Here is a 27,983-nt window from a genome sequence, read left to right as displayed (position 1 = left end):
TAATACAAAAGGCACAATGATGACTTATGTACAAGAGGACTGACACTCCAACTCTCTATGATTTGAACCTCTCCTGTGAGTCCAGTTTTAGATTCCGATGCTTCACTTCAGGTTTACTGTATCCCTTGGACCTTCTTATTGACGATGAAAGACAGAAATCGCATCCGAATGTAATACTAAAGGCACAATGCCGACTTATGTACAAGAGGACTGACACTGTAACTTACTATGATTTGAACCTCTCCTGTGAGTCCAGTATTAGATTCCGATGCTTCACTTCAGGTTTACTGTATCCCTTGGACCTTCTAATTGACGATGAAACGCTGAAATTGCATCCGAATTTAATACAAAAGGCACAATGCCGACTTAAGTACAAGAGGACTGACACTCCAACTTTCTATGATTTGAACCTCTCCTGTGAGTCCAGTTTCAGTTTACGATGCTTCACTTCAGGTTTACTGTATCCCTTGGACAATTTTATTGACGATGAAACACAGATATTTCATCCTAATTTAATACAAATCGCAAAATGCCAAGTTATGTACATGAGGTCTGACACTCTAACTCTCTATGATTTGAACCACTCCTGTGAGTCCATTTTTAGATTCCGATGCTTCACTTCAGTTTTACTGTATCCCTTGGACTTTCTTATTGACGATGAAAACTAGAAATTGCATCCGAATTTAATACAAAAGGCACAATGCCGACCTAAGTACAAGAGGACTGACCCTCGAACTTTCTATGATTTGAACCTCTCCTGTGAGTCCAATTTTAGATTCCGATGCTTCATTTCAGGTTTACTGTATCCCTTGGACCTTCTTATTGTCGATGAAACACAGAAATTGCATCCGAATTTAATACAAAAAGCACAATGCTGACTTATGTATAAGAGGACTGACACTCTAATTCTCTATGATTTGAACCTCTCCTGTGTGTCCAGTTTTAGATTCCGATGCTTCACTTCAGGTTAACTGTATCCCTTGGACCTTCTTATTGACGATGAAACATCGAAATTGCATCCGAATTTAATACAAAAGGCACAATGCCGACCTAAGTACAAGAGGACTGACCCTCAAACTTTCTATGATTTGAACCTCTCCTGTGAGTCCAGTTTTACATTCCGATGCTTCACTTCAGGTTTACTGTATCCCTTGGACCTTCTTATCGACGATGAAACACAGAAATTGCATCCGAATTTAACACAAAAGGCCCGATGCCGACTTATGTACAAGACGACTGACACTCTAACTTTCTATGATTTTAACCGCTCCTGTGAGTCCAGTTTTAGATTCCGCTGCTTCACTTCAGGTTTACTGTATCCCTTGGACCTTCTTATTGACGATGAAACACAGAAATTGCATCCGAATTAAAACAAAACGCACAATGCCGACATATGTACAAGAGGGCTGAGACTCTAACTTTCTTTGATTTGAAACTTTCCTGTGAGTCCAGTTTTAGATTCCGATGCTTCACTTCATGTTTACTGTATACCTTGAACCTTCTTATTGACGATGAAACACAGAAATTGCATCCGAATTTAATACAAAAGGCACAATGCCGACTTAAGTACAAGAGGACTGACACTCTAACTCTCTATCATTTGAACCTCTCCTGTGAGTCCAGTTTTAGATTCCGATGCTTCACTTCACGTTTACTGTATCCCTTGGATATTCTTATTGACGATGAAACACAGGAATTACGTCCGAATTTAATACGAAATGCACGATGCCGACTTAAGTACAAGAGGACTGACACAGTAACTTACTATGATTTGAACCTCTCCTGTGAGTCGAGTTTTAGATTCCGATGCTTCTCTTCAGGTTTACTGTATCCCTTGGACTTTCTTATTGACGATGAAACACAGACACAGCTTCCGAATTTAATACAAAAGGCACAATGATGACTTATGTACAAGAGGACTGTCACTCCAACTCTCTATGATTTGAATCTCTCCTGTGAGTCCAGTTTTAGATTCCGATGCTTCACTTCTGGTTTACTGTATCACTTGGACCTTCTTATTGACGATGAAAGACAGAAATGGAATGCGAATTTAATACTAAAGGCACAATGCCGACTTAAGTACATGAGGACTGACACTGTAACTTACTATGATTTGAACCTCTCTTGTGAGTCCAGTTTTAGATTCCGATGCTTCACTTCAGGTTTACTGTATCCCTTGGACAGTCTTATTGACGATGAAACACAGAAATTGCATCCGAATTTAATACAAAAGGCACAATGCCGACTTAAGTATATGAGGACTGACACTCTAACTTTCTATGATTTGAACCTCTCCTGTGAGTCCAGCTTTAGATTCCGATGCTTCACTTCAGGTTTACTGTACCCCTTGGACCTTCTTATTGACGATGAAACACAGATATTGCATCCGAATTTAATAGAAAAGGTGCAATGCCGACTTAAGTACAAGAGGACTGACACTCTAAATATCTATGATTTGAATCTCTTCTGTGAGACCAGTTTTAGATTCCGATGCCTCACTTCAGGTTTACTGTATCCCTTGGACCTTCTTATTGACGATGTAACACAGAAATTGCATCCGAATTTAATACTAAAGGCACAATGCCGACTTAAGTACAAGAGGACTGACACTGTAACTTTCTATGATTTGAACCTCTCCTGTGAGTCCAGTTTTACATTCCGATGCTTCACTTCAGGTTTACTGTATCCCTTGGACCTTCTTATTGACGATGAAACACAGAAATTGCATCCGAATTTAACACAAAAGGCACGATGCCGACTTATTTACAAGAGGACAGACACTTTAACTCTCTATGATTTGAACCTGTCCTGTGAGTCCAGTTTTAGTTTCCGATGCTTCACATCAGGTTTACTGTATCCCTTGGACCTTCTTATTGACGATGAAACACAGAAACTGCATCCAAATTTAATACAAAAGGCACAATGCCGACTTAAGTACAAGAGGACAGACACTCCAACTTTCTATGATTTGAACCTCTCCTGTGAGTCCAGTTTTAGATTCCGATGCTTCACTTCATGTTTACTGTATCCCTTAAACATTCATATTGACGATGAAACACAGAAATTGCATCCGAATTTAATACAAAAGGCACAATGCCGACTTAAGTACAAGATGACTGTCACTCTAACTCTCTACGATTTGAACCTCTCCAATGGGTCCAGTTTTAGATTCCGATGCCTCACTTCAGGTTTTCTGTATCCCTTGGACCGTCTTATTGACGATGTAACACAGAAATAGCATCCGAATTTAATACCAAAGCACAATGCCGACTTATGTTCAAGAGGACTGACACTCTAAGTCTCTATCATTTGAACCTCTCCTGTGAGTCCAGTTTTAGATTCCGATGCTTCACTTCAGGTTTACTGTATCCCTTGGATATTCTTATTGACGTTGAACACAGGAATTACATCCGAATTTAATACGAAATGCACAATGCCGACTTAAGTACAAGAGGACTGACACTGTAACTTACTATGATTTGAACCTCTCCTGTGAGTCGAGTTTTAGATTACGATGCTTCTCTTCAGGTTTACTGTATCACTGGACGTTCTTATTGACGATCAAACGCAGAAATTGCAACCGAATATAATACAATAGGCACGATTCCGACTTAAGTACAAGAGGACTGACACTCTAACTCTCTATGATTTGAACCTCTCGTGTGAGTCCAGTTTTAGATTCCGATGCTTCACTTCAGGTTTACTGTATCCCTTGGACCTTCTTATTGACGATGAAACACAGAAATTGCATCCGAATTTAATACAAAAGGCACGATGCCGACTTATGTACAAGAGGACTGACACTCTAAGTCTCTATAATTGGAACCCCTCCTGTGAGTCCAGTTTTAGATTCCGATGCTTCACTTCAAGTTTACTGTACCCTTTGGACTTTCTTATTGACGATGAAACACAGACACAGCTTCCGAAATTAATACAAAAGGCACAATGATGACTTATGTACAAGAGGACGGACACTCCAACTCTCTATGATTTGAATCTCTCCTGTGAGTCCAGTTTTAGATTCCGATGCTTCACTTCAGGTTTACTGTATCCCTTAGGCCATCTTATTGACGATGAAAGACAGAAATTGCATGCGAATTTAATACTAAAGGCACAATGCCGACTTAGGTACAAGAGGACTGACACTGTAACTTACTATGATTTTAACCTCTCCTGTGAGTCCAGTTTTAGATTCCGATGCTTCACTACAGGTTTACTGTATCCCTTGGACAGTCTTATTGACGATGAAACACAGAAATTGCATCCCAATTTAATACAAAAGGCACAATGCCGACTTAAGTATATGAGGACTGACACTCTAACTTTCTATGATTTGAACCTCTCCTGAGAGTCCAGTTTTAGATTCCGATGCTTCACTTCAGGTTTACTGTACCCCTTGGACCTTCTTATTGACGATGAAACACAGAAATTGCATCCGAATTAAAACAAAACGCACAATGCCGACATATGTACAAGAGGGCTGAGACTCTAACTTTCTTTGATTTGAAACTTTCCTGTGAGTCCAGTTTTAGATTCCGATGCTTCACTTCATGTTTACTGTATACCTTGAACCTTCTTATTGACGATGAAACACAGAAATTGCATCCGAATTTAATACAAAAGGCACAATGCCGACTTAAGTACAAGAGGACTGACACTCTAACTCTCTATCATTTGAACCTCTCCTGTGAGTCCAGTTTTAGATTCCGATGCTTCACTTCACGTTTACTGTATCCCTTGGATATTCTTATTGACGATGAAACACAGGAATTACGTCCGAATTTAATACGAAATGCACGATGCCGACTTAAGTACAAGAGGACTGACACAGTAACTTACTATGATTTGAACCTCTCCTGTGAGTCGAGTTTTAGATTCCGATGCTTCTCTTCAGGTTTACTGTATCCCTTGGACTTTCTTATTGACGATGAAACACAGACACAGCTTCCGAATTTAATACAAAAGGCACAATGATGACTTATGTACAAGAGGACTGTCACTCCAACTCTCTATGATTTGAATCTCTCCTGTGAGTCCAGTTTTAGATTCCGATGCTTCACTTCTGGTTTACTGTATCACTTGGACCTTCTTATTGACGATGAAAGACAGAAATGGAATGCGAATTTAATACTAAAGGCACAATGCCGACTTAAGTACATGAGGACTGACACTGTAACTTACTATGATTTGAACCTCTCTTGTGAGTCCAGTTTTAGATTCCGATGCTTCACTTCAGGTTTACTGTATCCCTTGGACAGTCTTATTGACGATGAAACACAGAAATTGCATCCGAATTTAATACAAAAGGCACAATGCCGACTTAAGTATATGAGGACTGACACTCTAACTTTCTATGATTTGAACCTCTCCTGTGAGTCCAGCTTTAGATTCCGATGCTTCACTTCAGGTTTACTGTACCCCTTGCACCTTCTTATTGACGATGAAACACAGATATTGCATCCGAATTTAATAGAAAAGGTGCAATGCCGACTTAAGTACAAGAGGACTGACACTCTAAATATCTATGATTTGAATCTCTTCTGTGAGACCAGTTTTAGATTCCGATGCCTCACTTCAGGTTTACTGTATCCCTTGGACCTTCTTATTGACGATGTAACACAGAAATTGCATCCGAATTTAATACTAAAGGCACAATGCCGACTTAAGTACAAGAGGACTGACACTGTAACTTTCTATGATTTGAACCTCTCCTGTGAGTCCAGTTTTACATTCCGATGCTTCACTTCAGGTTTACTGTATCCCTTGGACCTTCTTATTGACGATGAAACACAGAAATTGCATCCGAATTTAACACAAAAGGCACGATGCCGACTTATTTACAAGAGGACAGACACTTTAACTCTCTATGATTTGAACCTCTCCTGTGAGTCCAGTTTTAGTTTCCGATGCTTCACATCAGGTTTACTGTATCCCTTGGACCTTCTTATTGACGATGAAACACAGAAACTGCATCCAAATTTAATACAAAAGGCACAATGCCGACTTAAGTACAAGAGGACAGACACTCCAACTTTCTATGATTTGAACCTCTCCTGTGAGTCCAGTTTTAGATTCCGATGCTTCACTTCATGTTTACTGTATCCCTTAAACATTCATATTGACGATGAAACACAGAAATTGCATCCGAATTTAATACAAAAGGCACAATGCCGACTTAAGTACAAGATGACTGTCACTCTAACTCTCTACGATTTGAACCTCTCCAATGGGTCCAGTTTTAGATTCCGATGCCTCACTTCAGGTTTTCTGTATCCCTTGGACCGTCTTATTGACGATGTAACACAGAAATAGCATCCGAATTTAATACCAAAGCACAATGCCGACTTATGTTCAAGAGGACTGACACTCTAAGTCTCTATCATTTGAACCTCTCCTGTGAGTCCAGTTTTAGATTCCGATGCTTCACTTCAGGTTTACTGTATCCCTTGGATATTCTTATTGACGTTGAACACAGGAATTACATCCGAATTTAATACGAAATGCACAATGCCGACTTAAGTACAAGAGGACTGACACTGTAACTTACTATGATTTGAACCTCTCCTGTGAGTCGAGTTTTAGATTACGATGCTTCTCTTCAGGTTTACTGTATCACTGGACGTTCTTATTGACGATCAAACGCAGAAATTGCAACCGAATATAATACAATAGGCACGATTCCGACTTAAGTACAAGAGGACTGACACTCTAACTCTCTATGATTTGAACCTCTCGTGTGAGTCCAGTTTTAGATTCCGATGCTTCACTTCAGGTTTACTGTATCCCTTGGACCTTCTTATTGACGATGAAACACAGAAATTGCATCCGAATTTAATACAAAAGGCACGATGCCGACTTATGTACAAGAGGACTGACACTCTAAGTCTCTATAATTGGAACCCCTCCTGTGAGTCCAGTTTTAGATTCCGATGCTTCACTTCAAGTTTACTGTACCCTTTGGACTTTCTTATTGACGATGAAACACAGACACAGCTTCCGAAATTAATACAAAAGGCACAATGATGACTTATGTACAAGAGGACGGACACTCCAACTCTCTATGATTTGAATCTCTCCTGTGAGTCCAGTTTTAGATTCCGATGCTTCACTTCAGGTTTACTGTATCCCTTAGGCCATCTTATTGACGATGAAAGACAGAAATTGCATGCGAATTTAATACTAAAGGCACAATGCCGACTTAGGTACAAGAGGACTGACACTGTAACTTACTATGATTTTAACCTCTCCTGTGAGTCCAGTTTTAGATTCCGATGCTTCACTACAGGTTTACTGTATCCCTTGGACAGTCTTATTGACGATGAAACACAGAAATTGCATCCCAATTTAATACAAAAGGCACAATGCCGACTTAAGTATATGAGGACTGACACTCTAACTTTCTATGATTTGAACCTCTCCTGAGAGTCCAGTTTTAGATTCCGATGCTTCACTTCAGGTTTACTGTACCCCTTGGACCTTCTTATTGACGATGAAACACAGAAATTGCATCCGAATTTAATACAAAAGGTGCAATGCCGACCTAAGTACAAGAGGACTGACACTCTAAATATCTACAATTTGAACCTCTTCTGTGAGTCCAGTTTTAGATTCCGATGCCTCACTTCAGGTTTACAGTATCTCTTGGAACTTCTTATTGACGATGTAACATAGAAATTGCATCCGAATTTAATACAAAAGGCACAATGCCGACTTAAGTACAAGAGGACTGACACTCTAAGTTTCTATGATTTGAACCTCTCCTGTGAGTCCAGTTTTAGATTCCGATGCTTCACTTCAGGTTTTCTGTATCCCTTAGACCTTCGTATTGACGATGACACACAGAAATTGCATCCGAATAAAATACAAGAGGCACAATGCGCACTTAAGTACAAGAGGACTGACACTCTAACTCTCTATGATTTAATTATCTCCTGTGAGTCCAGTTTTAGATTCCGATGCTTCACTTCAGGTTTACTGCATCCCTTGGACCTTCTTATTGACGATTAAACCCAGAAATAGCATCCGAATTTAATAAAAAGGCAAAATGCCGACTTAAGTACAAGAGGACTGACACTCGAACTTTCTATGATTTGAACCTCTCCTGTGAGTCCAGTTTTAGATTCCGATGCTTCACTTCAGGTTTACTGTATCCCTTGAACCTTCTTGTTGACGATGAAACACAGAAATTGCATCCGAATTTAATACAAAAGGTGCAATGCCGACCTAAGTACAAGAGGACTGACACTCTAAATATCTACGATTTGAACCTCCTCTGTGAGTCCTGTTTTAGATTCCGATGCATCACTTCAGGTTTACTGTATACCTTGGACCTTCTTATTGACGATGAAACACAGAAATTGCATCCGAATTTATTACGAAAGGCACAATGCCGACTTAAGTACTAGAGGACTGACACTCTAACTTTCTATGATTTGAACCTCTCCTGTGAGTCCAATTCTAGATTCCGATGCTTCACTTCAGTTTTACTGTATTACTTGGACCTTCTTATTGACGATGAAACACAGAAATTGCATCCGAATTTAATACAAAAGGCACAATGCCGACTTAAGTACAAGATGAATGAGACTCTAAATTTCTATGATTTGAACCTCTCGTGTGAGTCCAGTTTTAGATTCCGATGCTTCACTTCAGGTTTACTGTATCCCTTGGTCCTTCTTACTGACGATGAAACACAGAAAATGCATCCGAATTTAATACAAAAGGCACAATGCCGACTTATGTACATGAGGACTGACACACTAACTTTCTATGATTTGAACCTCTCCTGTGAGTCCTGTTTTAGATTCCGATGCATCACTTCAGGTTTACTGTATACCTTGGACCTTCTTATTGACGATGAAACACAGAAATTGCATCCGAATTTAATACAATAGGCACAATGGCGACTTAAGTACAAGAGGACTGACACTCTAACATTCTATGATTTGAACCTCTCCTGTGAGTCCAGTTTTAGATTCCAATGCTTCAATTCAGGTTTACTGTATCCCTTGGACCTTCCAATTGACGATGAAACACAGAAATTGCATCCAAATTTAATACAAAAGACACAATGCCGAATTAAATAAAACAGGACTGACACTCTAATTTTCTATGTTTTGAAACTCTCCTGTGAGTCCAGTTTCAGATTCCGATGCTTCACTGCAGGTTTACGGTATCCCTTGGACCTTCTTATTGACGATGAGACACAGAAATTGCTTCCGAATTTAATACAAAAGGCACAAGTCCAACTTAAGTACAAGAGAACTGACACTCTAATTTTCTATGATTTGAACCTCTCCTGTGAGTCCAGTTTTAGATTCCGATGCTTCACATCAGGTTTACTGTTTCCCTTGGACCTTCTTATTGACGATGACACACAGAAATTGCATCCGCATTTAATACAAATGGCACAATGCCGACTTAAGTACAAGAGGACTGACACTCTAAATTTCTATGATTTGAACATCTCCTGTGAGTCCAGTTTTAGATACCGATGCTTCACTTCAGGTTTACTGTATACCTTGGTCCTTCTTATTGACGATGAAACACAGAAATTGCATCCGAATTTAATACTTAAATCACAATGCCGACTTAAGTAGAAGATGACTGACACACTAACTTTCTATGATTTGAACCTCTCCTGTGAGTCCTGTTTTAGATTCCGATGCATCACTTCAGGTTTACTGTATACCTTGGACCTTCTTATTGACGATGAAACACAGAAATTGCATCCGAATTTAATACAATAGGCACAATGGCGACTTAAGTACAAGAGGACTGACACTCTAACATTCTATGATTTGAACCTCTCCTGTGAGTCCAGTTTTAGATTCCGATGCTTCAATTCAGGTTTACTGTATCCCTAGGACCTTCTTATTGACGATGAAGCACAGAAATTGCATCCGAATTGAATACAAAAGGCACAATGCCGACTTAAGTACAATAGGACTGACACTCTAACTTTCTATGTTTTGTACCTCTCCTGTGAGTCCAGTTTCAGATTCCGATGTTTCACTTCAGGTTTACTGTATCCCTTGGACCTTCTTATTGACGATTAAATACAGAAATTGCATCTGAATTTAATACAAAAGGCACAATGCCGACTTAAGTACAAGAGGACTGACACTCTAACTTTCAATGATTAGAAACTCTTCTGTGAGTCCAGTTCTAAATTCCGATGCATCACTTCAGGTTTACTGTATCCCTAGGACCTTCTTATTGACGATGAAGCACAGAAATTGCATCCGAATTGAATACAAAAGGCACAATGCCGACTTAAGTACAATAGGACTGACACTCTAACTTTCTATGTTTTGTACCTCTCCTGTGAGTCCAGTTTTAGATTCCGATGCTTCACTTCAGGTTTACTGTATCCCTTGGACCTTCTTACTGACGATGAAACACAGAAATTGCATCCAAATTTAATACAAAAGACACAATGCCGAATTAAATAAAACAGGACTGACACTCTAACTTTCTATGTTTTGAAACTCTCCTGTGAGTCCAGTTTCAGATTCCGATGCTTCACTCCAGCTTTACTGTATGCCTTGGACCTTCTTATTGACGATGAAACACAGAAATTGCACCCGAATTTAATACTTAAGGCACAATGCCGACTTAAGTACAAGATGACTGCCACACTAACATTCTATGATTTGAACCTCTCCTGTGAGTCCAGTTTTAAGTTCCAATCCACCCCCTCAGGTGTACTGTATACCTTGGACCTTCATATTGACAATGAAACACTGAAATTGCATCCGTACTTAATACAAAAGACACAATGCCGACTTAAGTACAAGAGGACTGACACTCTAACTTTCTATGATTTGAACCTCTCCTGTGAGTCCAGTTTTAGATTCCGATGTTTCACTTCAGGTTTACTGTATCCCTTGGACCTTCTTATTGACGATGAAATACAGAAATTGCATCTGAATTTAATACAAAAGGCACAATGCCGACTTAAGTACAAGAGAACTGACACTATAACTTTCTATGATGTGAACCTCTTCTGTGAGTCCAGTTTTAGATTCCGATGCTTCACTGCAGGTTTACTGGATCCCTTGGACCATCTTATTGACGATGAAACACAGAAATCGCATCCAAATTGAATACAAAAGGCACATTGCCGACTTAAGTACAAGAGGAATGACACTAACTTACTATTATTAGAACCTCTCCTGTGAGTCCAGTTTAAGATTCCGATGCTTCACTTCAGGTTTACTGTATCCCTTGGTCCTTCTTACTGACGATGAAATACAGAAATTGCATCCGCATTTAATGCAAAAGGCACAATGCTGACTTACGTACAAGAGGACTGACACACTAACTTTCTATGATTTGAACCTCTCCTGTGAGTCCTGTTTTAGATTCCGATGCTTCACTTCAGGTTTACTGTATACCTTGGACCTTCTTCTTGACGATGAAACACAGTAATTGCATCCGAATTTAAGACAAATGGCACAATGCCGACTTAAGTACAAGAGGACTGTCACTCTAACTTTCTATGATTTGAACCTCTCCAGTGAGTCCAATTTTAGATTCCGATGCTTCACTTCAGGTTTACTGTATACCTTGGACCTTCTTATTGACGATGAAACACAGAAATTGCATCTTAATTTAATACATATGGCACAATGATGACTTAAGTACAAGAGGACTGACACACTAACTTTCTCTGATTTGAACCTCTCCTGTGAGTCCAGTTTTAGATTCCGATGCTTCACATCAGGTAAACTGTATACCTTGGACTTTCTTATTGACGATGAAAGACAGAAATTTCATCCGAATTTAATACAAAAGGCACAATGCCGACTTAAGTACAAGAGGACTGACACTCTAACTTTCTATGATTTGAACCTCTCCTGTGAGTCCAGTTTTAGATTCCGATGCTTCACTTCAGGTTTACTGTATCCCTTGGACCTTCTTGCTGACGATGAAACACAGAAATTGCATCCAAATTTAATACAAAAGGCACAATGCCGACTTAAGTACAAGAGAAATGACACTCTATTTTTCTATGATTTGAACCTCTCCAGTGAGTCCTGTTTTAGATTCTGATGCTTCACTTCAGGTTTACTGTATACCTTGGACCTTCTTATTGACGATGAAACACAGAAATTGCATTAGAAATTAATACAAATGGCACTATGCCGACTTAAGTACAAGACAACTGACACTCTAACTTACTATGATTTGAACCTCTCCTGCGAGTCCAGCTTTAGATTCCGATGCTTCACTTCAGGTTTACTGAATACCTTGGACCTTCGTATTGACGATGAAACACAGAAATTGCATCTGAATTTAATACAAAAGGCACAATGCCGACTTTAGTACAAGAGGACTGACACTCTAACTCTCTATGATTGGAACCTCTTCTGTGAGTCCAGTTCTAGATTCCGATGCTTCACTTCAGGTTAACTGTATCCCTAGGACCATCTTATTGACGATGAAGCACAGAAATTGCATCCGAATTGAATACAAAAGGCACAATGCCGACTTAAGTACAATAGGACTGACACTCGAACTTTCTATGTTTTGTACCTCTCCTGTGAGTCCAGTTTTAGATTTCGATGCTTCACTTCAGGTTTACTGTATACCTTGGACCTTCTTATTGACGATGAAACACAGTAAAGGCATCCGAATTTAATACAAATAGCATAATCCCGACTTAAGTACAAGAGGACTGACACTCCAACTTTGTATGATTTGAACCTCTCCTGTGAGTCCAGTTTTAGATTCTGATGCTTCACTTCAGGTTTACTGTATCCCTTGGATCTTCTTATTGACGATGAAACACAGAAATTGCATCCGAATTCAAAACAAAAGGCACAATGCCTACTTAAGTACAATAGGACTGACACTCTAACTTTCTATGATTTGAACCTCTCCTGTGAGTCCAGTTTTAGATTCCGAAGCCTCACATCCGGTTTACTGTATCCCTTAAACCTTCTTATTGACGATGAAACACAGAAATTGCATCCGAATTTAATACAAAAGGCACAATGCCGACTTAAGTACAAGAGGACTGACACTCTAACTTTCTATGATTTGAACCTCTGCTTTGAGTCTAGTTTTAGATTCCGATGCTTCACTTCAAGTTTACTGTATACTTTGGACCTTCTTATTGACGGTGAAACACAGAAATTGCATCCGAATATATTACAAAAGGCACAATGCCGACTTAAGTACAAGAGGACTCTCACTCTAACTTTCTATGATTTCAACCTCTCCCGTGAGTCCAGTTTTAGTTTCCGATGGTTCACTTCAGTTGTACTGTATCCCTTCGTCCTTCTTATTGACGATGAAACACAGAAGTTGCATCCGAATTTAATACAAAAGGCACAATGCCAACTTAAGTACAAGAGGACTGACACTCTAACTTTCTATGATTTGAAACTCTCCTCTGAGTCCTGTTTTAGATTCCAATGCTTCACTTCAGGTTTACTGTATACCTTGGACCTTCTTATTGACGACTAAACACAGAAATTGCATCCGAATTTAATACAAAAGGGACAATGCCGACTTAAGTACAAGAGGACTGACACTCTAACTATCTATGATTTGAACCTCTCCTGTGAGTCCAGTTTTAGATTCCAATGACTCACTTCCGGTTTACTGTATGACTTGGACCTTCATATTGACGATGAAACACAAAAATTGCATCCGAATTTAATACAAAAGGCACAATTCCGACTTAAGGACAAGAGGACTGACTCTCTAACCTACTATGATTTGAACCTCTCCTGTGAGTCCAGGTTTAGATTCCCATGCTTCACTTCAGATTTACTGTATCCCTTGGACCTTCATATTGACGATGGAACACAGAAATTGAATCCGAATTTAATACAAAAGGCACAATGCCGACTTAAGTACAAGACGACTAACACTCTAACTTTCTATGATTTGAACCTCTCCTTTGAGACCAGTTTTAGATTCCGATGCTTCACTTCAGGTTTACTGTATACCTTGGACCTTCTTATTGACGATGAAACACAGAAATTGCATCCGAATTTAATACAAAAGGCACAATGCCGACTTAAGTACAAGAGGACTGTCACTCTAACTTTCTAGGATTAGAACCTCTTTTAAGTGTCCAGTGTTACATTCCGATGCTTCGATTCAGGTTTACTGTATACCTAGGACCTTCTTATTGACGATGAAACTCAGAAATTACATCCGAATTTAATACAAAAGGCACAATGCCGACTTAAGTGCAAGACTTCCGACACTCTAACTTTCTATGATTTGAACCTCTCCTGAGAGTCCAGTTTTAGATTCCGATGCTTCACGTCAGGTTTACTGTATTCCTTGAACCCTCTTATTGACAATGAAACACAAAAATTTCATCCGAATTTAATACAAAAGGCACAATGCCGACTTACGTACAAGAGGACTGACACTCTAACTTTCTATGATTTGAACCTCTCCTGTGAGTCCAGTTTTAGATTCCGATGCTTCACTTCAGGTTTACTGTATCCCTTGGACCTTCTTGCTGACGATGAAACACATAAATTGCATCCAAATTTAATACAAAAGGCACAATGCCGACTTAAGTACAAGAGGATTGACACTCTATTTTTCTATGATTTGAACCTCTCCTGTGAGTCCTGTTTTAGATTCTGATGCTTCACTTCAGGTTTACTGTATACCTTGGACCTTCTTATTGACGATGAAACACAGAAATTGAATTAGAAATTAATACAAATGGCACTATGCTGACTTAAGTACAAGACAACTGACACTCTAACTTTCTATGTATTGAACCTCTCCTGCGAGTCCAGTTTTAGATTCCGATGCTTCACTTCAGGTTTGCTGTATACCTTGGACCTTCTTATTGACGATGAAACACAGAAATTGCATCTGAATTTAATACAAAAGGCACAATGCCAACTTAAGTACAAGAGGACTGACACTCTAACTTTCTATGATTAGAACCTCTTCTGTGAGTCCAGTTTTAGATTCCGTTGCTTCACTTCAGGTTTACTGTATCCCTAGGACCTCCTTATTGACGATGAAGCACAGAAATTGCATCCGAATTGAATACAAAAGGCACAATTCCGACTAAAGTACAATAGGACTGACACTCAAACTTTCTATGATTTGAACCTCTCCTGTGAGTCCAGTTTTAGATTCCGATGCTTCACTTCAGGTTTACTGTATACTTTGGACCTTCTTTTTGACGATGAAACACAGAAATTGCATCCGAATTAATTACAAAAGGCACAATGCCGACTTAAGTACAAGAGAACTCTCACTCTAACTTTCTATGATTTCAACCTCTCCCGTGAGTCCAGTTTTAGTTTCCGATGGTTCACTTCAGGTGTACTGTATCCCTTGGTCCTTCTTATTGACGATGAAACACAGAAGTTGCATCCTAATTTAATTCAAAAGGCACAATGCCAACTTAAGTACAAGTGGACTGACACTCTAACTTTCTATGATTTGAACCTCTCCTCTGAGTCCTGTTTTAGATTCCGATGCTTCACTTCAGGTTTACTGTATACCTTGGACCTTCTCCTTGACGACGAAACACAGAAATTGCATCCGAATTTAATACAAAAGGGACAATGCCGACTTAAGTACTAGAGGACTGACAATCTAACTATCTATGATTTGAACCTCTCCTGTGAGTCCAGTTTTAGATTCCGATGACTCACTTCCGGTTTACTGTATGACTTGGACCTTCATATTGACGATGAAACACTAAAATTGCATCCGAATTTAATACAAAAGGCCCAATTCCGACTTAAGGACTAGAGGACTGACTCTCTAACCTACTATGATTTGAACCTCTCCTGTGAGTCCAGGTTTAGATTCCCATGCTTCACTTCAGATTTACTGTATCCCTTGGACCTTCATATTGACGATGGAACACAGAAATTGAATCCGAATTTAATACAAAAGGCACAATGCCGACTTAAGTACAAGAGGACTAACACTTTAACTTTATATGATTTGAACCTCTCCTTTGAGACCAGTTTTAGATTCGGATGCTTCACTTCAGGTTTACTGTATACGTTGGACCTTCTTATTGAAGATGAAACACAGAAATTGCATCCGAATTTAGTACAAAAGGCACAATGCCGACTTAAGTACAAGGGGACTGACACTCTAATTTTCTATGAATTGAACCTCTCCTGAGAGTCCAGTTTTAGATTCCGATGCTTCACGTCAGGTTTACTGTATTCCTTGGACCCTCATATTGACAATGAAACACAGAAATTTCATCCGAATTTAATACAAAAGGCACAATGCCGACTTACGTACAAGAGGACTGACTCTCTAACTTTCTATGATTTGAACCTCTCCTGTGAGTCCTGTTTTAGATTCCGATGCTTCACTTCAGGTATACTGTATACCTTGGACTTTCTTATTGACGATGAAAGACAGAAATTTCATACGAATTTAATACAAAAGGCACAATGCCGACTTAAGTACAAGAGAACTGACACTCTAACTTTCTATGATTTGAACCTCTCCTGTGACCCCAGTTTTAGATTCCGATGCTTCACTTCAGGTTTACAGTATCCCTAGGACCTCCTTATTGACGATGAAGCACAGAAATTGCATCCGAATTGAATACAAAAGGCACAATTCCGACTTAAGTACAATAGGACTGACACTCTAACTTTCTACGATTTGAACCTCTCCTGTGTGTCCAGTTTTAGATTCGGATGCTTCACTTCAGGTTTACTGTTTCCCTTGCACCTTCTTATTGACGATGAAACACAGATATTGCATCCGAAATTAATACAAAGGGCACAATGCAGACTTAAGTACAAGAGGACCGACACTCTACCTTTCTATGATTTGAACCTGTCCTGTGAGTCCTGTTTTAGATTCCGATGCTTCACTTCAGGTTTACTGTATGCCTTGGACCTTCTTATTGACGATGAAAGACAGAAATTGCATCCGAATTTAATACAAAAGGCACAATGCCGACTTAAGTACAAGAGGACTGACACTCTATCTTTCTATGATTTGAACCTCTCCTGTGAGTCCAGTTTTAGGTTCCAATGCATCACTTCAGATTTACTGTATTCCTTGGACCTTCATATTGACGATGAGACACAGAAATTGCATCCGAATTTAATACAAATGGCGCAATGCCGACTTAAGTACAAGAGGACTGACACTCTAACTTTCTATGATTCGAACCTCCCCTGTGAGTCCAGTTTTAGATTCCGATGCTTCACTTCAGGTTTACTGTATCCCTTGGACCTTCTTACTGACGATGAAACACAGAAATTGCATCCGAATTTAATACAAAAGGCACAATGCCGACTTAAGTACAAGAGGACTGACACTCTAACTTTCTATGAGTTGAACCTCTCCTGTGAGTCCTGTTTTAGATTCCGATGCTTCACTTCAGGTTTACTGTATACCTTGGAGCTTCTTATTGACGATGAAACACAGAAATTGCATCCGAATTTAATACAAATGGCACAATGCCGACTTAAGTACAAGAGGACTGACACTCTAACTTTCTATGATTTGAACCTCTCCTGTGAGTCCAGTATTAGATTCCGATGCTTCACTTCAGGTTTACTGTATACCTTGGACCTTCGTATTGACGATGAAACACAGAAATTGCATCTGAATTTAATACAAAAGGCACAATGCCGACTTAAGTACAAGAGGACTGACACTCTAACTTTCAATGATTAGAAACTCTTCTGTGAGTCCAGTTCTAAATTCCGATGCATCACTTCAGGTTTACTGTATCCCTAGGACCTTCTTATTGACGATGAAGCACAGAAATTGCATCCGAATTGAATACAAAAGGCACAATGCCGACTTAAGTACAATAGGACTGACACTCTAACTTTCTATGTTTTGTACCTCTCCTGTGAGTCCAGTTTTAGATTCCGATGCTTCACTTCAGGTTTACTGTATCCCTTGGACCTTCTTACTGACGATGAAACACAGAAATTGCATTCGAATTTATTACAAAAGGCACAATGCCGACCTAAGTACAAGAGGACTGACACTCTAACTTTCTATGAGTTGAACCTCTCCTGTGAGTCCTGTTTTAGATTCCGATGCTTCACTTCAGGTTTACTGTATACCTTGGACCTTCTTATTGACGATGAAACACAAAAATTGCATCCGAATTTAATACAAATGGCACAATGCCGACTTAAGTAAAAGAGGACTGACACTCTAACTTTCTATGATTTGAACCTCTCCTGTGAGTCCAGTTTTAGATTCCGATGCTTCACTTCAGGTTTACTGTAGACCTTGGACCTTCGTATTGACGATGAAACACAGAAATTGCATCTGAATTTAATACAAAAGGTACAATGCCGACTTAAGTACAAGAGGACTGACAACTTAATTTCCTATGATTAGAACCTCTTCTATGAGTCCAGTTCTAGATTCCGATGCTTCACTTCAGGTTTACTGTATCCCTAGGACCTTCTTATTGACGATGAAGCACAGAAATTGCATCCGAATTGAATACAAAAGGCACAATGCCGACTTAAGTACAATAGGACTGACACTCTAACTTTCTATGTTTTGTACCTCTCCTGTGAGTCCAGTTTTAGATTCCGATGCTTCACTTCAGGTTTACTGTATACCTTGGACCTTCTTATTGACGATGAAACACAGAAATTGCATCCGAATTTAATACAAATAGCACAATGCCGACTTATGTACAAGAGGACTGACACTCCAAATATCTATTATTTGAACCTCGCCTGTGAGTCCAGTTTTAGATTCCGATGCTTCACTTCAGGTTTACTGTATACCTTGGACATTCTTATTGACGATGAAACACAGAAATTGCATCCGGATTTAATACAAAAGGCACAATGCCGACTTAAGTACAAGAGGACTGACACTATAACTTTCTATGATTTGAACCTCTCCTGTGAGTCCAGTTTTAGATTCCGATGCTTCACTGCAGGTTTACTGTATCACTTGGATCTTCTTATTGACGATGAAACACAGAAATTGCATCCGAATTCAAAACAAAAGGCACAATGCCGACTTAAGTACATGAGGACTGACACTCTAACTATCTATGATTTGAACCTCTCCTGTGAGTCCAGTTTTAGATTCCGATGCCTCACATCCGGTTTACTGTATCCCTTAAACCTTCTTATTGACGATGAAACACAGAAATTGCATCCGAATTTAATACAAAAGGCACAATGCCGACTTAAGTACAAGAGGTCTGACACTCTAACTTTCTATGATTTGAACCTCTGCTTTGAGTCTAGTTTTAGATTCCGATGCTTCACTTCAAGTTTACTGTATACTTTGGACCTTCTTATTGACGATGAAACACAGAAATTGCATCCGAATATATTACAAAAGGCACAATGCCGACTTAAGTACAAGAGGACACTCACTCTAACTTTCTATGATTTCAACCTCTCCCGTGAGTCCAGTTTAGTTTCCGATGGTTCACTTCACGTGTACTGTATCCCTTGGACCTTCTTACTGACGATGAAACACAGAAATTGCATCCGAATTTAATACAAAAGGCACAATACCGACTTAAGTACAAGAGGACTGACACTCTATCTTTCTATGATTTGAACCTCTCCTGTGAGTCCAGTTTTAGGTTCCAATGCATCACTTCAGGTTTACTGTATTCCTTGGACCTTCATATTGACGATGAGACACAGAAATTGCATCCGAATTTAATACAAATGGCGCAATGCCGACTTAAGTACAAGAGGACTGACACTCTAACTTTCTATGATTCGAACCTCTCCTGTGAGACCAGTTTTAGATTCCAATGCTTCACTTCAGGTTTACTGTATCCCTTGGACCTTCTTACTGACGATGAAACACAGATATTGCATCCGAGTTTAATACAAAAGGCACAATGCCGACCTAAGTACAAGAGGACTGACACTCTAACTTTCTATGAGTTGAACCTCTCCTGTGAGTCCTGTTTGAGATTCCGATGCTTCACTTCAGGTTTACTGTATACCTTGTACCTTCTTATTGACGATGAAACACAGAAATTGCATCCGAATTTAATACAAATGGCACAATGCCGACTTAAGTACAAGAGGACTGACACTCTAACTTTCTATGATTTGAACCTCTCCTGTGAGTCCAGTTTTAGATTCCGATGCTTCACTTCAGGTTTACTGTATACCTTGGACCTTCGTATTGACGATGAAACACAGAAATTGCATCTGAATTTAATACAAAAGGCACAATGCCGACTTAAGTACAAGAGGACTGACTCTCTAACTTTCTATGATTTGAACCTCTCCTGTGAGTCCAGTTTTAGATTCCGATGCTTCACTTCAGGTTTACTGAATACCTTGGACCTTTGTATTGACGATGAAACACAGAAATTGCATCTGAATTTAATACAAAAGGCACAATGCCGACTTAAGTTCAAGAGGACTGACACTCTAATTTTCTATGATTATAACCTCTTCTGTGAGTCCAGTTCTAGATTCCGATGCTTCACTTCAGGTTTACTGTATCCCTAGGACCTTCTTATTGACGATGAAGCACAGAAATTGCATCCGAATTGAATACAAAAGGCACAATGCCGACTTAAGTACAATAGGACTGACACTCTAACTTTCTATGTTTTGTACCTCTCCTGTGAGTCCAGTTTTAGATTCCGATGCTTCACTTCAGGTTTACTGTATACCTTGGACCTTCTTATTGACGATGAAACACAGAAATTGCATCCGAATTTAATACAAATAGCACAATGCCGACTTATGTACAAGAGGACTGACACTCCAAATTTCTATTATTTGAACCTCTCCTGTGAGTCCAGTTTTAGATTCCGATGCTTCACTTAAGGTTTACTGTATACCTTGGACCTTCTTATTGAAGATGAAAAACAGAAATTGCATCCGGATTTAATACAAAAGGCACAATGCCGACTTAAGTACAAGAGGACTGACACTATAACTTTCTATGATTTGTACCTCTCCTGTGAGTCCAGTTTTAGATTCCGATGCTTCACTGCAGGTTTACTGTATCCCTTGGATCTTCTTATTGACGATGAAACACAGAAATTGCATCCGAATTCAAAACAAAAGGCACAATGCCGACTTAAGTACAAGAGGACTGACACTCTAACTTTCTATGATTTGAACCTCTCCTGTCAGTCCAGTTTTAGATTCCGATGCCTCACATCCGGTTGACTGTATCCCTTAAACCTTCTTATTGACGATGAAACACAGAAATTGCATCCGAATTTAATACAAAAGGCACAATGCTGACTTATGTACAAGAGGTCTGACACTCTAACTTTCTATGATTTGAACCTCTGCTTTGAGTCTAGTTTTAGATTCCGATGCTTCACTTCAAGTTTACTGTTTACTTTGGACCTTCTTATTGACGATGAAACACAGAAATTGCATCCGAATATATTACAAAAGGCACAATGCCGACTTGAGTACAAGAGGACGGTCACTCTAATTTTCTATGATTAGAACCTCTTTTAAGTGTCCAGTGTTACATTCCGATGCTTCAATTCTGGTTTACTGTATACCTAGGACCTTCTTATTGACGATGAAACTCAGAAATTACATCCGAATTTAATACAAAAGGCACAATGCCGACTTAAGTGCAAGACTTCCGACACTCTAACTTTCTATGAATTGAACCTCTCCTGAGAGTCCAGTTTTAGATTCCGATGCTTCACGTCATGTTTACTGTATCCCTTGGACCCTCTTATTGACAATGAAACACAGAAATTTCATCCGAATTTAATACAAAAGGCACAATGCCGTCTTAAGTACAAGGGTACTGACACTCTAACTTTCTATGATTTGAACCTCTCCTGTGAGTCCAGGTTTAGATTCCGATGCTTCACTTCAGATTTACTGTATCCATTGGACTTTCATATTAACGATGGAACACAGAAATTGCATCTGAATTTAATACAAAAGGCACAATGCCGACTTAAGTACAAGAGGTCTGACACTCTAACTTTCTATGATTTGAACCTCTGCTTTGAGTCTAGTTTTAGATTCCGATGCTTCACTTCAAGTTTACTGTATACTTTGGACCTTCTTATTGACGATGAAACATAAAAATTGCATCCGAATATATTACAAAAGGCACAATGCCGACTTAAGTACAAGAGGACACTCACTCTAACTTTCTATGATTTCAACCTCTCCCGTGAGTCCAGTTTAGTTTCCGATGGTTCACTTCACGTGTACTGTATCCCTTGGACCTTCTTACTGACGATGAAACACAGAAATTGCATCCGAATTTAATACAAAAGGCACAATGCCGACTTAAGTACAAGAGGACTGACACTCTATCTTTCTATGATTTGAACCTCTCCTGTGAGTCCAGTTTTAGGTTCCAATGCATCACTTCAGGTTTACTGTATTCCTTGGACCTTCATATTGACGATGAGACACAGAAATTGCATCCGAATTTAATACAAATGGCGCAATGCCGACTTAAGTACAAGAGGACTGACACTCTAACTTTCTATGATTCGAACCTCTCCTGTGAGTCCAGTTTTAGATTCCGATGCTTCACTTCAGGTTTACTGTATGACTTGGACCTTCATATTGACAATGAAACACAAAAATTGCATCCGAATTTAATACAAAAGGCACAATTCCGACTTAAGTACAAGAGGACTGTCACTCTAATTTTCTATGATTAGAACCTCTTTTAAGTGTCCAGTGTTACATTCCGATGCTTCAATTCAGGTTGACTGTATACCTAGGACCATCTTATTGACGATGAAACTCAGAAATTACATCCGAATTTAATACAAAAGGCACAATGCCGACTTAAGTGCAAGACTTCCGACACTCTAACTTTCTATGAATTGAACCTCTCCTGAGAGTCCAGTTTTAGATTCCGATGCTTCACGTCAGGTTTACTGTATCCCTTGGACCCTCTTATTGACAATGAAACACAGAAATTGCATCCGGATTTAATACAAAAGGCACAATGCCGACTTAAGAACAAGAGGACTGACACTATAACTTTCTATGATTTGTACCTCTCCTGTGAGTCCAGTTTTAGATTCCGATGCTTCACTGCAGGTTTACTGTATCCCTTGGATCTTCTTATTGACGATGAAACACAGAAATTGCATCCGAATTCAAAACAAAAGGCACAATGCCGACTTAAGTACAAGAGGACTGACACTCTAACTTTCTATGATTTGAACCTCTCCTGTCAGTCCAGTTTTAGATTCCGATGCCTCACATCCGGTTGACTGTATCCCTTAAACCTTCTTATTGACGATGAAACACAGAAATTGCATCCGAATTTAATACAAAAGGCACAATGCTGACTTAAGTACATGAGGTCTGACACTCTAACTTTCTATGATTTGAACCTCTGCTTTGAGTCTAGTTTTAGATTCCGATGCTTCACTTCAAGTTTACTGTATACTTTGGACCTTCTTATTGACGATGAAACACAGAAATTGCATCCGAATATATTACAAAAGGCACAATGCCGACTTGAGTACAAGAGGACACTCACTCTAACTTTCTATGATTTCAACCTCTCCCGTGAGTCCAGTTTTAGTTTCCGATGGTTCACTTCACGTGTACTGTATCCCTTGGTCCTTCTTATTGACGATGAAACACAGAAGTTGCATCCGAATTTAATACAAATGGCATAATGCCAACTTAAGTACAAGAGGACTGACACTCTAACTTTCTATGATTTGAACCTCTCCTCTGAGTCCTGTTTTAGATTCCGATGCTTCACTTCAGGTTTACTGTATACCTTGGACCTTCTTATTGACGACGAAACACAGAAATTGCATCCGAATTTAATACAAAAGGGACAATGCCGACTTAAGTACAAGAGGACTGACACTCTAACTATCTATTATTTGAACCTCTCCTGTGAGCCCAGTTTTAGATTCCGATGACTCACTTCCGGTTTACTGTATGACTTGGACCTTCATATTGACAATGAAACACAAAAATTGCATCCGAATTTAATACAAAAGGCACAATTCCGACTTAAGTACAAGAGGACTGTCACTCTAATTTTCTATGATTAGAACCTCTTTTAAGTGTCCAGTGTTACATTCCGATGCTTCAATTCAGGTTGACTGTATACCAAGGACCATCTTATTGACGATGAAACTCAGAAATTACATCCGAATTTAATACAAAAGGCACAATGCCGACTTAAGTGCAAGACTTCCGACACTCTAACTTTCTATGAATTGAACCTCTCCTGAGAGTCCAGTTTTAGATTCCGATGCTTCACGTCAGGTTTACTGTATTCCTTGGACCCTCTTATTGACAATGAAACACAGAAATTTCATCCGAATTTAATACAAAGGGCACAATGCCGAATTACGTACAAGAGGACTGACACACTAACTTTCTATGATTTGAACCTCTCCTGTGAGTCCTGTTTTAGATTCCGATGCTTCACTTCAGGTTTACTGTATACCTTGGACCTTCTTATTGACGATGAAACACAGAAATTGCATCCGAATTTAATACAAATGGCACAATGCCGACTTAAGTACAAGAGGACTGTCACTCTAACTTTCTATGATTTGAACCTCCCCTGTGAGTCCAATTTTAGATTCCGATGCTTCACTTCAGGTTTACTGTATACCTTGGACCTTCTTATTGACGATGAAACACAGAAATTGCATCTTAATTTAATACATATGGCACAATGCCGACTTAAGTACAAGAGGACTGACACACTAACTTTCTATGATTTGAACCTCTCCTGTGAGTCCAGTTCTAGATTCCGATGCTTCACTTCAGGTATACTGTATACCTTGGACTTTCTTATTGACGATGAAAGACAGAAATTTCATTAGAAGTTAATACAAAAGGAACAATGCCGACTTAAGTACAAGAGGACTGACTCTCTATTTTTCTATGATTTGAACCTCTCCTGTGAGTCCAGTTTTAGATTCCGATGCTTCACTTCAGGTTTACTGTATCCCTTGGACCTTCTTGCTGACGATGAAACACAGAAATTGCATCCAAATTTAATACAAAAGGCACAATGCCGATTTAAGTACAAGAGGACTGACACTCTATTTTACTATGATTTGAACCTCTCCTGTGAGTCCTGTTTTAGATTCTGATGCTTCACTTCAGGTTTACTGTATACCTTGGACCTTCTTATTGACGATGAAACACAGAAATTGCATTAGAAATTAATACAAATGGCACTATGCCGACTTAAGTACAAGACAACTGACACTGTAACTTTCTATGATTTGAACCTCTCCTGCGAGTCCAGTTTTAGATTCCGATGCTTCACTTCAGGTTTACTGTATCCCTTGGACCTTCTTACTGACGATGAAACACAGAAATTGCATCTGAATTTAATACAAAAGGCACAATGACGACTTAAGTTCAAGAGGACTGACACTCTAATTTTCTATGATTAGACCCTCTTCTGTGAGTCCAGTTTTAGATTCCGATGCTTCACTTCAGGTTTACTGTATACCTTGGACCTTCTTATTGACGATGAAACACAGAAATTGCATTCGAATTTAATACAAATAGCACAATGCCGACTTATGTACAAGAGGACTGACACTCCAAATTTCTATTATTTGAACCTCTCCTGTGAGTCCAGTTTTAGATTCCGATGCTTCACTTCAGGTTTACTGTATACCTTGGACCTTCCTATTGAAGATGAAACACAGAAATTGCATCCGGATTTAATACAAAAGGCACAATGCCGACTTAAGTACAAGAGGACTGACACTATAACTTTCTATGATTTGTACCTCTCCTGTGAGTCCAGTTTTAGATTCCGATGCTTCACTGCAGGTTTACTGTATCCCTTGGATCTTCTTATTGACGATGAAACACAGAAATTGCATCCGAATTCAAAACAAAAGGCACAATGCCGACTTAAGTACAAGAGGACTGACACTCTAACTTTCTATGATTTGAACCTCTCCTGTCAGTCCAGTTTTAGATTCCGATGCCTCACATCCGGTTGACTGTATCCCTTAAACCTTCTTATTGACGATGAAACACCGAAATTGCATCCGAATTTAATACAAAAGGCACAATGCTGACTTAAGTACAAGAGGTCTGACACTCTAACTTTCTATGATTTGAACCTCTGCTTTGAGTCTAGTTTTAGATTCCGATGCTTCACTTCAAGTTTACTGTATACTTTGGACCTTCTTATTGACGATGAAACACAGAAATTGCATCCGAATATATTACAAAAAGCACAATGCCGACTTGAGTACAAGAGGACACTCACTCTAACTTTCTATGATTTCAACCTCTCCCGTGAGTCCAGTTTTAGTTTCCGATGGTTCACTTCACGTGTACTGTATCCCTTGGTCCTTCTTATTGACGATGAAACACAGAAATTGCATCCGAATTTAATACAAAAGGCATAATGCCAACTTAAGTACAAGAGGACTGACACTCTAACTTTCTATGATTTGAACCTCTCCTCTGAGTCCTGTTTTAGATTCCGATGCTTCACTTCAGGTTTACTGTATACCTTGGACCTTCTTATTGACGACGAAACACAGAAATTGCATCCGAATTTAATACAAAAGGGACAATGCCGACTTAAGTACAAGAGGACTGACACTCTAACTATCTATTATTTGAACCTCTCCTGTGATTCCAGTTTTAGATTCCGATGACTCACTTCCGGTTTACTGTATGACTTGGACCTTCATATTGACAATGAAACACAAAAATTGCATCCGAATTTAATACAAAAGGCACAATTCCGACTTAAGTACAAGAGGACTGTCACTCTAATTTTCTATGATTAGAACCTCTTTTAAGTGTCCAGTGTTACATTCCGATGCTTCAATTCAGGTTGACTGTATACCTAGGACCATCTTATTGACGATGAAACTCAGAAATTACATCCGAATTTAATACAAAAGGCACAATGCCGACTTAAGTGCAAGACTTCCGACACTCTAACTTTCTATGAATTGAACCTCTCCTGAGAGTCCAGTTTTAGATTCCGATGCTTCACGTCAGGTTTACTGTATCTCTTGGACCCTCTTATTGACAATGAAACACAGAAATTGCATCCGGATTTAATACAAAAGGCACAATGCCGACTTAAGTACAAGAGGACTGACACTATAACTTTCTATGATTTGTACCTCTCCTGTGAGTCCAGTTTTAGATTCCGATGCTTCACTAAAGGTTTACTGTATCCCTTGGATCTTCTTATTGACGTTGAAACACAGAAATTGCATCCGAATTCAAAACAAAAGGCACAATGCCGACTTAAGTACAAGAGGACTGACACTCTAACTTTCTATGATTTGAACCTCTCCTGTCAGTCCAGTTTTAGATTCCGATGCCTCACATCCGGTTGACTGTATCCCTTAAACCTTCTTATTGACGATGAAACACAGAAATTGCATCCGATTTTAATACAAAAGGCACAATGCTGACTTAAGTACAAGAGGTCTGACACTCTAACTTTCTATGATTTGAACCTCTGCTTTGAGTCTAGTTTTAGATTCCGATGCTTCACTTCAAGTTTACTGTATACTTTGGACCTTCTTATTGACGATGAAACACAGAAATTGCATCCGAATATATTACAAAAGGCACAATGCCGACTTGAGTACAAGAGGACACTCACTCTAACTTTCTATGATTTCAACCTCTCCCGTGAGTCCAGTTTTAGTTTCCGATGGTTCAGTTCACGTGTACTGTATCCCTTGGTCCTTCTTATTGACGATGAAACACAGAAGTTGCATCCGAATTTAATACAAATGGCATAATGCCAACTTAAGTACAAGAGGACTGACACTCTAACTTTCTATGATTTGAACCTCTCCTCTGAGTCCTGTTTTAGATTCCGATGCTTCACTTCAGGTTTACTGTATACCTTGGACCTTCTTATTGACGACGAAACACAGAAATTGCATCCGAATTTAATACAAAAGGGACAATGCCGACTTAAGTACAAGAGGACTGACACTCTAACTATCTATTATTTGAACCTCTCCTGTGATTCCAGTTTTAGATTCCGATGACTCACTTCCGGTTTACTGTATG

This window comes from Schistocerca serialis, chromosome 4 (assembly GCF_023864345.2).
Source record: "Schistocerca serialis cubense isolate TAMUIC-IGC-003099 chromosome 4, iqSchSeri2.2, whole genome shotgun sequence".
Taxonomy (NCBI): domain Eukaryota; kingdom Metazoa; phylum Arthropoda; class Insecta; order Orthoptera; family Acrididae; genus Schistocerca; species Schistocerca serialis.
The sequence above is the reverse complement of the archived record's forward strand: the minus strand, read 5'-3'. Positions refer to the sequence as shown.